At 47.8% G+C, this 11,755-nt stretch overlaps 1 long non-coding RNA gene across 1 annotated transcript; it reads right to left on the minus strand.

The window, feature by feature from the left end:
* Positions 1–8,764: 8,764 nt before the first annotated feature.
* On the minus strand, positions 8,765–10,228 carry LOC120965413 (uncharacterized). The gene is made up of 2 exons (XR_012183395.1): positions 9,957–10,228; positions 8,765–9,776 (listed from the first exon to the last, which is right to left on the minus strand). It is a non-coding gene; the product is annotated as an uncharacterized lncRNA (long non-coding RNA).
* Positions 10,229–11,755: the final 1,527 nt, after the last annotated feature.

Raw genomic sequence — 11,755 nt, forward strand, 5'->3', positions numbered from 1 at the left:
AAAGGCCTCAGAAGCGTCCTCGTGTCCTCAACGACCGTGAGCTTCTGGTTTCTTTGCATCAAAAGCAGGATAGGCATCTTGACTGGCTGAAGGGTCAAATGCAGAGTCTCTTGGTGGATGTCAATCGTATTCGCAACTTGGCCACCAAGAACTCATTCGTCGCACATGAAGCCTGTCGGCGGTCCTGGAAGAGCCTCACATTGCTCTGCTCTGAAGATGATCTTCACGAAGATGGCTTCACAGAGAGCTTCAAGTTTGACTCCAAGCCTCCACAATCTACAAGTTGGCGTCGCACACCTTCAATTTAAGATTCTGAACATTCGTCTTTGGCTGCAACTGTTGTTGCGAGAGTCGTCGATGAAGAAGATGACGCCACTTCACCAACTCTGGCTGCACTGCACCACGATTCTGCTTCAGGCCCGTTTGCCCTGCTCCAACATCGTCTCCTACTGGGAACGAGTAGATACTCTATGTCTTCAAACCTTTTTGGTCCTTACTGACAAAATGGGGAGAAGCATATGAGGTTGATAGTCTTCAAGTGGGTCCATATGGGGTGGTTGCATTATTTTTGCTAAGTTCTTACAACTCTCGTTTTGAAACTATTTGGCTCTTGAGTTGTAGCACTTAAACTTGATGGTCGTCTGCTACTTTTGCTGCTACTTTGTGATGCGATGATAAATTCCGCATGAAGTCATTTTGCAGACGCCCATTTCTCATTATGCATGCCATTATCTTTGTTATTCTTATATATACATGATGAATTGTCTTCGCAAGTTGAAGAGGATCTCCACAAACTAAAACCTGCCATGTGCATTTACATTCAAAAGCAAACTACTTATATGCACATCTTCAGGGGAGCCTTTTGCAACTTATGAAGACAATGACTTTGATCTTTAACTTTCACATACTTATCCCCGTTGAAAACTTCAACCAGTTTGTCATCAATCACCAAAAGGGGGAGATTGTAAGTGCATCTAGTGCTACCCGTAGTTGGTTTTGGAGTATTGACGACAAACTTGGTTGAGGGACTAATGTGTTTGTGAGAATTGCATGATAACACAGGTAGTAGTCCCTTATTGATTCGGTTTACCTACCAGAGATGACCCCTGAAAATGTGTGAAGACGGTGAAGACAATGGTGGTTCGTGAAGACATTCACGATGAAGATTATGACATGTGAAGACATTCACTTGAAGACTATGGAGTGCGAAGACATAGTTGTTTCGTAGTTTCCTTTTCTTCCTTGTTGAGTCATAGGAACCACCGTACTGTTAAGTGGAGTCCAAGTGAACAAAGTCAGAGTGACTGATGAGATGCTCAACCAAAATCCTATGTCTTCGAGCGAAGACGATGAGAGTAAATCTTATCCAGAGTTGGATGAGTCAGCTTTACTTGTAGCCCAAGTCAAGCTGCCGCGTTTGTTCGAAATCCGACCGTTGGACATGTGTCGGTTCCTTAGTGACCCAGGGTCATTTCGGACATATCAGGTCGGGTTGCCTCCTGGCTATAAATAGCCCACCCTCTACACCATAGATTGGTGGCTGCTCAGAGTTAGTACACGACTTTTGTCGTTTGAGAGCAACCCACCTCCAAAGCCTTTGAGAGAGAGAGAGAGAGATCCTTGCGAGGACAAAGCCCAAATCACCTAGAGCCAAAGAGTGTTAGGCATCACCGAAGTATTTCTGTCCGTGTGACCTGAAGACTTGTTACACTTGAGGACTGTGAATCCTCCAGCCGGTTAGGCGTCGCGTTCTGAGCATCCAAGAGTCATTGTGGATCGTCGGTGAACAAAGTCTATGAAGGTCTGGAAGTCTACCTTGAAGACTTACCAGAGTGATTGGGCGAGGACTGGGTGTCCTTAGCTCAAGGGGAATAAGGTGAAGACGCGGTCTTTTGAGTTCAATCTCAGCCTCCCTAACCAGACGTACAGTTGTCACAGCAACTGGAACTGCTCTACCAAATCCTTGTCTTTGCCAAGTAACTGGTTTATCCCCCACTTCCTTTTACTTTACTGTTTGTCTTCGTGAAGTTATTGCCTGCCTGTCTGATTTATTTGACTTCACTGTGTGAAGATTATTACCTGTTTGGCTTCATACTGTCTTCCATCCCGATCCATACTACCTAGCTACTGATAGTCTTCATGCTTTCACTACATTGCTTACTTGACTATGGCTTGTCTAGTGTAGTCTATCTTCCGCTGCATATCAATAGGTTCATTTCATCTGTTTGTCTTCAAAGACCTCGTGTTTTGAAGACTTTCATAAAAATCGCCTATTCACCCCCCTCTACTCGATAACTAGCACTTTCACTAACCTATTGACATAATGCCTTGTGCCAGGTGCTGTTTTTTGCTTATTTTTTTACTTTGCAAAATATCAATACCAAACAAAGTCCAAATGCAGCGAAATTTTTGAAGATTTTTTCTGGACAGAAGACACCCAGGGAGCCAAAGAAGTGCACGGGAGGAGGCCCATGGGGACCACTAGGCACCAGGGTGTGCCAGAGGCCCCTGGCGCGCCCTGGTGGGTAGTGGAGCCCACGGGAAGCTTCTCCACCGACCTTCGCCTCTATAAATACTCTAAAATCGCAAAAACCCTAGGGGAGTCGACGAAACACAATTTCAGCCGCTGCAAGTTCTACAACCACGAGATCAAATCTAGAGGCCTTCTCCGGTACTCTGCCGGAGGGGGCAACGATCATAGAGGGGTTATTCATCATCCTTGTTGCCCCTTCGATGATGTGTGCGTAGTTTACCACAGACCTATGTGCCCGTAGCTAGTAGCTAGATGGCTTCTTCTCTCTTTTTAATCTTCAATACAATGTTCTACTCGATGTTCTTGGAGATCTATTTGATGTAATGACTTTTTGCGGTGTGTTTGTTGGGATCCGATGAATTGTGGGTTTATGATCAGTTCTATCCATGAATATTATTTGAGTCTTTGCTGAACTCTTTTATGCATGATTGTTATAGCCTCGTATTTCTTCTCCGAAATTTTGGTTTGGTTTGGCCAACTAGATTGATTTTTCTTGCCATGGAAAGATGTGCTTTGTAATGGGTTCGATCTTGCGGTGCTCAATCTTAGTGACAGAAGGAGACATGACACACATGTATCGTTGCTATTAAGGATAAAAAGATGGGGTCTATTCCTACATGAATAGATCTTGTCTACATCATGTCATCGTTTTTATCGCATTACTCCGTTTTCCATAAACTTAATACACTAGATGCATGCTGAATAGCGATCGGTGTGTGGAGTAATAGTAGTAGATGCAGAATTGTTTCGGTCCACTAATCTTGGACGTGATGCCTATATACATGATCATTGTCTTGGATATCGTCATGATTATTCGCCTTTCAATCAATTGCCCAACAGTAATTTGTTTACCCACTGTATGCTATTTTCTTGAGAGAAGCCTCTAGTAAAAACTACGGCCCCCGGGTCTATTTTCCTATCATATAAAACCAAAAATACCTTACTGTGTTTTTTCCTTTATTTATTTTATTTTGTGCTTTAGTTAGATCTATTTATCAAATCTCATATAATTTAATCTATCTCAATACCGATGAGGGATTGTCAACCGCTCTTGTGCGTTGGGTTCAGTGGCGGAGCTTGAAAGAAAATGTTGGGTGGGCCAGACTAAAGAAGAGCACAATTTTTTTGAAATTCTGAATCATAAGCATTAGTATATTATGCAAGGTTACAAGATGAAGCGAGGAGATATGTACATATATATATAGACGCCAAAATATAGTTCAACCATGAAGTACCATCAAGTTAGCTAACACAAACAATGAAGCACCATTAAGTTGGCTAATTCAAACAAGGGCAATACATGGTCTTCCTCAACTTCAGATATGTCATCTATTTTTCTATTTTAAACCAAACCAATTCCTTTCCAAGTCTGATTACCCTTCCCATGACTACCTAGGTTTGCATAAGAGAAGATCAGACTATTACTTATCATTATCTAAGGAGTTGAAAGAAATCAGACTATTGCTTATCAAATGTGGAATTTGGGACAAGATGTTAGTTTACCTATGCTGCCATGATGTGTGTATGTGTCCTCAAGAAAATTCAGCCCGGCAGGCAGTGAGGGTCATGCACCAGCACCAAGCAGGGATGTTGGAAGGACTGGATGTTGGAGCTTTGCGCGAGAGTAGACACAAGGTTGCAGGGGGTTCATGCGCCAGCAATTTGCCGACACCACGATGACGAGGCCACGCGGATCTCATGGCCGATCGTTCGGGGGGTGGGAGCAGGGCAGGGGATGGCGACATTGACGCGAGATCCCGACGGGCAGCGGCTTCTACGAGAAATGGGGTGGTGGTGGCTGCTAGATGGCGGGTGGCTCGCTCCGGTGGCCGGTGCTCCCTGGACTAGCATCTAGGCTGAACAAAATTTGGGCTTTACGATTCGTGCGAGGCCCAAGTGTTGAGCCCACGACAGATGCCTATATATAGTGGAGGTGTAGCACACTCATTCGGTTAATCACTTCGGCGCCGTCACTAGGGCTTTGCACGCGTTGTAATTAACCACCTCCACTTGCCGTTGGTTGTGTACTCGGACCTAGCAGTCCGCCGCACACTGTTCCTTCTCGTGCGGATACTGTTAGAGGCGGTGCATTTGCGCCGCTCCGGTGAACCTGTTCGTAGGATCCGATCGGCTACGCGGGAGATCGACGAGGAGACGACTCCGGACACGCGCTGCCCCAACTCTACTTCCGCTGCATGGCACTGTGCGTCTAGTGGTAGCGATCCATGATCTATCTCCTATAACATTGTTCTTGGTTGATCTGCGCGTAGGAAAAAATTATATTGCAGCCGCTGCACCTAGCGTAGAACCCAACAGCCATGATAGAGAATATCAAAGAGATTTTTTCGCATCTAAAAGCGCCCGCGAAAATTGTCAACGAATAGGGTATTGGAGGCAAAGTAGTCGTCCATCTGCATCAAATGGTTGTTTGCCCTGTTGTGGTTGAGCACTCGATGACCCTTGATCGATCCCTTGAAATTGAGAACATACTCTTCAGCATGCTCCACGTCTGCAAGGACCGCCTGGATCATCGCCCTCTCATCCGGGTAGTCCTCCTCGTCGAACGACTCAACATAGTGCTCGTATATGTACTTCGTATCCGAATTCATTGCTTCAAAGAAGAAGGGACAAAAAAATTAGCACTGGCATTTCATCGAACACTTGCTAGGCATGGTTAGTACCGTAGGGGCGGATGGTACCTGTGCAGCAGACAGAGGAGAGGTGCCAAACAACGGCGAAGAACAAGCGGCATGGAGCCCGGGTGTAGCGCTGGAGGTGACAGAGTCGTCGAGTTCTGGCAAGGGTGTGGCAAGGCGGCCAGGGTGTTGAAGCGGCGGTGGAGGCACGAGAGAAAAATGATGCAGAGAAATATGGAAGGATGGAGGCGTGGGATCCGGGAGGGTTTTTTGGTGGGTTAGGGGTGTCGGAGTCTTACGTGGCTGCTGTTGGGACTCCTACCAAGCCCTCCTCCCCCAGTTTGTTTTGGGTTTGTAGAAAAAAGTGCGGCGGACCAGTCGGCAGACTGATACAGGTACGTGTTGGATGACAAAACACGTTTGGACGTTGCAGTCGAGACAGTTGTGAATGGTTTGAGGGTTTACTTTGGAGATGCCCTGATTGCGCGTGGACTACATGTTAGGGAAGGAAAGGAACGGGCTAAAGTACGACGTTGCTTATTCTCATGGGGAGCGAGGTTGAAGCACAATTCTCTGCGATTCTCTTTTTGGTTTCCCTTGTACATGCAAGGAAATTTCTATGGCCGATCTTCAACAAGAAACTAAGTAATACTGACTCGTTGGCCGTACACGTTTCACAAATTCTCATCGTTTACAAAAGTGATCAAAATATTACCTTAGAGGATTTAAGTTACGGATGAACACCACATATACGCTAGAGATAGTTCTTGGTGCATGGAACACACACGTGATGTATACGACCCGAGGATCGATCAGGGTCCGAGGAGACCTGGGAACTTCCCAATTGGGGTGTTGGTGGCCGCAACAAGGTACTTTGCCATATCACGGCGACACACCGGGCACGTGGCCACCTTGTAGAACCACGGCGCGATGCAGCCCCGGTGGAAGGAGTGGGAGCACGGCAGCCTCACGGTAGCGTCCCTGTCGTCGCGGCCATTCGCCGCCGCGAAATCCTCCATGCATATACAACACTCAGTAACCATCGTCGCGAACAGGCACCGAGTCACCGCAGCCTTCGTGCACGCCAGGAGCAGCGCCTTGGTCTCGTTGTACAAGACATTCACCGAGACGGCGAGATCGATGTCGACGTTGTAGCGTTGGGCGACGCCGCCGTGCTTCGCCGCGGCGTCGTTCCGGACCACGGCCACCATGAACATGGCCACGTAATGAGGCAGGAAGTCGGACCAGTTATCGGCGGCGAGGTCGAACTCGCAGACCAACGGCGTCTGCGCGAGCATCTGGTGGACGGCGTCGCGGCACGCCGTGTAGCTCCGGAAGAAGGTGTCGGGATCGAAGAGCTCGAACCTCTGGTCGAACCTCCGGGGAGCCTCCTCGCGCAGGAACGTGGGTTTCCAGTCGCCTCCCACCGCCCACAGCCGGTAGCACACCACCAGGTCGCCGTGCAAGCGCACGTAGCACTTTTGATCTCTGCTCCGGTTGATTTCTCGCTTGGTTCTCCTGCAGCGTCCGCTGAGCCGGCACTCCGTCGCCGCGGCGGCCAGCGGTGGCATACTGCTCAACGGCGGGGGCATGCTGCCGATTGAGGTCATCTCGTTCCTGGACGGCCAGCCAGGAGGCAGCTCAACCACCGGTGCGTGTGCCTATATAGGATTGCCATACGTACGTTGCCTAAGAAATACGCCAAGGAAAACAAACCTTACACGACGAGTTGTTTTCTGGGCCGGGCCGTGTAACCTTGCATGTCGTTCCCTCTGCCGCCGGCAGCAACTGGCCCTTCCTCATCGGTGGGGACTCGAGCCATGCCCTTCCCTCCGTCGGCCGTGACGGGGCCTCTGCTGCTGCTCACCCTCCTCCGGCTGCGTCTCAACCATCAGGTTACTCAACCTCAACGCTCGTTCGCTTTATCTGTAGAGAGACATGGCTAGTTGCTTATTTGGAACTACAAGATCATGGGGTTCGTGATTTTTGAATGGGCATTGTGCCAATATTTTATTAAAGCTGAAATTGTGCAAAACTTACAAACATGTTAATTTATGCGGTTTGTGCCAACATTTAATCAAGCTGAAACTGTGCAAGGATTTTGAAGTTGCGTATTCAGATTCTATTGCCTCCTACAAATAGAGATTTTTGCAACGATTCCACCACTAGATACATGAGCCCAATTTACCCAGCACGAGGGAACCCTAGCGCCGCTGCCGCCAGGCACTCCTCTTCCCCCTTAGCGTGCTCGGTCGGGCAAAGCTCGGCTGGAGCCGGCGGCGGCGGGGAGACCTCTTCTCCTCTCGTGCTGAGCCGGTGCGGGGCGGTTCCGACGGGCAAGACACGGCATGGAGGTCGGGCGCCGCGGCGTGGTAGTGCACAGGCGCCGAGGAAGCGGGCAGGTGCGTCTGCTTCGTCATGAGCAGCGTGGAGAGCGGTGGGTCGTGCTGGTAGTGGTGTTCGGCAGCGGTGCGGGCTCTGCCCAGATCTAGCGTGTGGCGGCCACTAGCGGCGAGGATTGTATAAGCGTGGCCCGGTAGCGGTGCGTGGTGGCTCCAGCTAGGTGCAGCTGCTCGGAGTCTCTGCTTGGTGGCCTGGCGTGGCCATTGTTCTGGGAGGCTGGTCTGATGGGGGTGCCAAGCCCTCGATGGAGTACGCCGGTTCGGGCGGCGCCATGCGAGGGTGATCGCGGTGGCTGGGGTCGTGTCGGCGGCGTGAACCTGCATGGTGGTGCTGCTCTGGCTCCTCCGGTGCGGCCCGTTGCTCTCTTGCGATGGTGGTCCATGTCACCGGCGGGGAGGCGCGGATCTGTTTTGCGGTGGTGGATTGCGTCCGGCGGAGTGCAGGTGCAGGGGGCCGACCTAGTCCGCGCTTATATGCCTTCATGTTAGTGCTCTCCTGCCCTGTTGCTCCATTGCGCCGTCGGTCCGAGTAGGTGCCCTTGTTGCTGCTATGCTGGAGGTCAGATCGACACCGATTGCCACGGGTGTGGTGGCATGCGAGTTTGCCTCAACCAATGTCAAGGACCAGTGTTGGGTCGTGCTCGGCAGTGACCGTCGTCCGCTACTAGGCCATGTCACCCTAGGTCCACCGAGATTGACTGGGACGTAGGCGTGGACGCTTCCTACCGTGGAGGTGCTCACCCAGGCCAGGTGGCTAATGCCGGGCTAGGAGCGGAAGGAGGTGCCTTACATTTCTCCCACCGTGGTTGTGTGTTGTGATGTCGACGGCTAACGGTGACTTGGGACATGGATGTTGGGGCGGAGGCCCTAGATGGCGGTCTGTATGGTGGCTTTCCGGCAGGTTCCATGACGGCATGGTGGCCATGCTTCTTGGTCGTCTGGACGACGAAGGGTATAATGCTGGGTGCACTACTAGCGATAAGCCTAGTAGTGATACGGGTGAGCTGCCGAGCGAAAGCTCTACGCTTTGGCACTAGTGATAAAGATATATGCATGTGTCGTTATCTTTTTGAAGACATCAACGTGATTCTCCTCTCCGCGGATTGTCCTTTTTGGGCTCGGCTCCTAAACTTAGTTGTTCGGCAACGTAGTCATGCGTGGTCCAGTATTTATCAGAGGACTGCCTCATCACATTGTTGATTTATCTAAAGCAGGGCGAGAGTCTGTTTCAAGAAAAAATTGCAGTCTTTACAATCAAGGTTACATATGAACGGAGGGACAAGACCCAGCCAAACATTACAGCCCTGATGATCAGCACAGCTAACTAGTGCTTCGGGTTTTTCTATTTGTTCATCACCACCGAACAATCAGTGTGCTACAGCAAGATGCTTCAATGTGTTCATCACCACCTAACAATCAGCAAGATGCTTCAGGTTTTTCAATTTGTTCGTCAACACCGAACAATCATCTTCAAAAACTACACAGGAATTGCACAGGTCCAGAACTGACAGATTAGTAAATATCAGTGCACAAGCTTCAGCAGTTTCATGTTACAATTCTTCAGAGAACAGAGGTAGCATTGGGGGCACGTGTTGCCACTCGAGGTCGACACATCCGAACGCCACTACCTGCAGGTCACACCATGGCGCCACCCCCAGGGCTGGTGCGGCTGGCATGCACATCAGTTCCACTCCCAAACCACACGTACTGGCGGTGGTAACATGGCTCCATTGTATACAAGGCCAATCGTGAGGGCCTTTAATTAAAAGCTTAATTACAAAATCTCGCTACGTTACGCAATTGTTAAATTTCTCTGCATCGGCAGGATGTATTGTTTTTATCTGGTTTTCCTTATGAAGAGGTTTCGAACAGGAGTCGAGCTGCCGCAGGAAAATTAACAGACAGAGTCCAGAACCAGTGACAGTTCAAAAAAATAACTAATCATATTATTACTTTCTGGCACTCCAAATACCAACTTATTAAGTTATTTTAGGTGTGTACCGTCCACAGAGAAATATCATAAATAATTATGTGCTATGGGACGGTGGACAAGCGGTTGTAGTTCATGCTGAAGTTTGTCTCATATTCCTAGGAGAAGTGCCTCCTCCAGACCTGCTCCATGGGCAGCTGCTTCGTCTCGTCTCCAGTAAGATGAGGAAGCACCCTCCAGAGAGGAAAACATGCCCAAACATGAAACATCTCCGCCTGTCCACCAAGGTTTCCAAGAAGATGACAACAATCACCCATCAACTTCTATAAAATTTTGAACACTCCAATCGAACGATAAAACAAGGACCGAAGGCCATGAAACTCTTAACTACTGAAATCGTCAACAGAATTTCTGAAAAATCCAAATCGGATTGAAATCATGGCGAAGTGGCGAACCAGCAGGAGGAGAGGGCGTTACCACCAAGCGGCCCACCGTAAAGGTAAAAGCTCACTGGGAGCAGCTGTTGAGGTGAGATTGCCCCCTACGCGTGCACGGAGTCGAGCTGCCGCTACAGGGTATGGGGTAATCTCATCTCAACGGCCGCTGCAGAGAGAAAAAGAAGCGACGGAATCGAGCTGCTGCGGCGGCGCAGGAAGATTGTGTGGATCTGCCGAGATGCTCTTGCAGATGGATCTCGCGAGCCATTATGAACGGAGAGAGGATTGTGTGGCGGCTGGGAAGAGGCTGGGAGGGTAGGGGAACTTATATACACCAGCTTTAGGGCTTCGTTTTGGGAATTAGGGTTTTGTTTTGGGCCACTGAAACACCAGTGATGGGCCACGATTAGGCCTGTCAGTAGAAGGATAGCAATCCCTAAAAAAAGTAGAAGGATAGGATTTCCTAGCAAATTCCCATCGTTGGCTAAAAAAGATAGTGAATTCCCGTCGAAATCACACTTGCTTTCCTGAAGAATAAAAAACTTGTGTAACAACCCTGTGTAGTACCCTACATAAAAATTGATTGTTTTTTTATGCATTAGAAATTGAGTGTTATTTTACTTGCATCATGCTTTAATTTTGAAATCCCCTGCAATTTTTTTTGAAACCATGAATTAATCAACCCTTGACATTTTTCTTAAAGGGCTAAAATTATTAAATTTACTAAATGTCCAAAATGCTCTTTCTAAATCCCTAGACAATTTGGTTAGTCTCATACTCCATCTGTAACTTAATATACAACGTTTTTTGACAAAATGATAGTACCAAAAACGTCTTATGTTAAGTTACCGAGGGAGGATTTAATTATGTGGGCCCTCCCAACTTTCTAGGGATTAAAGGAATTACTTAAAATGGTTGGATAATCCCAAGCATTAATTTAATTGGGTTTGCATTTTAAGTAAATATAAATGCACAAACCCACACTTGAGCGAGAACCCTACCTGCCAAAAATTCCAACATGGCAACAAAATGCGTTGGCATTACAATGCAAAACGCTATATGATGCATTGTATATCAGTTTGTTCAGAAAAATCCTGGAATGCAGTTCATTTTCATGCACGCTAACAACATTTAAAGTTAATGTTTATCTAAAACAATAATAACCGGACTTCTTTTAATAAGGAGAATAATGGAATTGCTATATATAATTATTCCTTCTCAGTTTAACTTGCTTAATTTCTTCATCACCTTATGTCATGATCATCCTTGATAACAACATTTAAAAGGGTTGGGTAGCTAAACAAGAATAACACGTTATTCTTTAAATGTCGAGTTACTTTAATTGCATTTAGTTGCAAATCACACTTCACTTAACTTGTGTGATAATTGCATTGGATCGTATCAGCATCATCTTTCTCATGTCATGCATTGCGTACCATGAATAACTTTTTTTGCCATATAAGTAAAATGCATCATTTGTGCTTCCCAGTGTTGATGCTTCTTTATTGGATAGGATTCGAATATGATGTCACCTATATGCAACGACTAATCGGTACTAGGCTACTGGTCCATTGGGTAAGAGAAACACCCTTATCCATTTCGACACATCCCATTGATTTATCCCTCGATTCTTACATTAGAATATCGATGTTGTAGTTGGTCTTCATTACCTATCCTATGCATAACCTGATTTATTGTCATGTTTAGGCCCAGTTCTTTTGCCAGAATCCGACCCCTACCCAGCATCTCCCAGAATCTTTGAGCCCCATTTGTTTTACAATCCTAAGCTGGGTAGGGGTCGGATTCTGGGAGAATCC

The sequence above is a fragment of the Aegilops tauschii genome, chromosome 5, assembly GCF_002575655.3.
Source record: "Aegilops tauschii subsp. strangulata cultivar AL8/78 chromosome 5, Aet v6.0, whole genome shotgun sequence".
NCBI classification, from domain to species: domain Eukaryota; kingdom Viridiplantae; phylum Streptophyta; class Magnoliopsida; order Poales; family Poaceae; genus Aegilops; species Aegilops tauschii.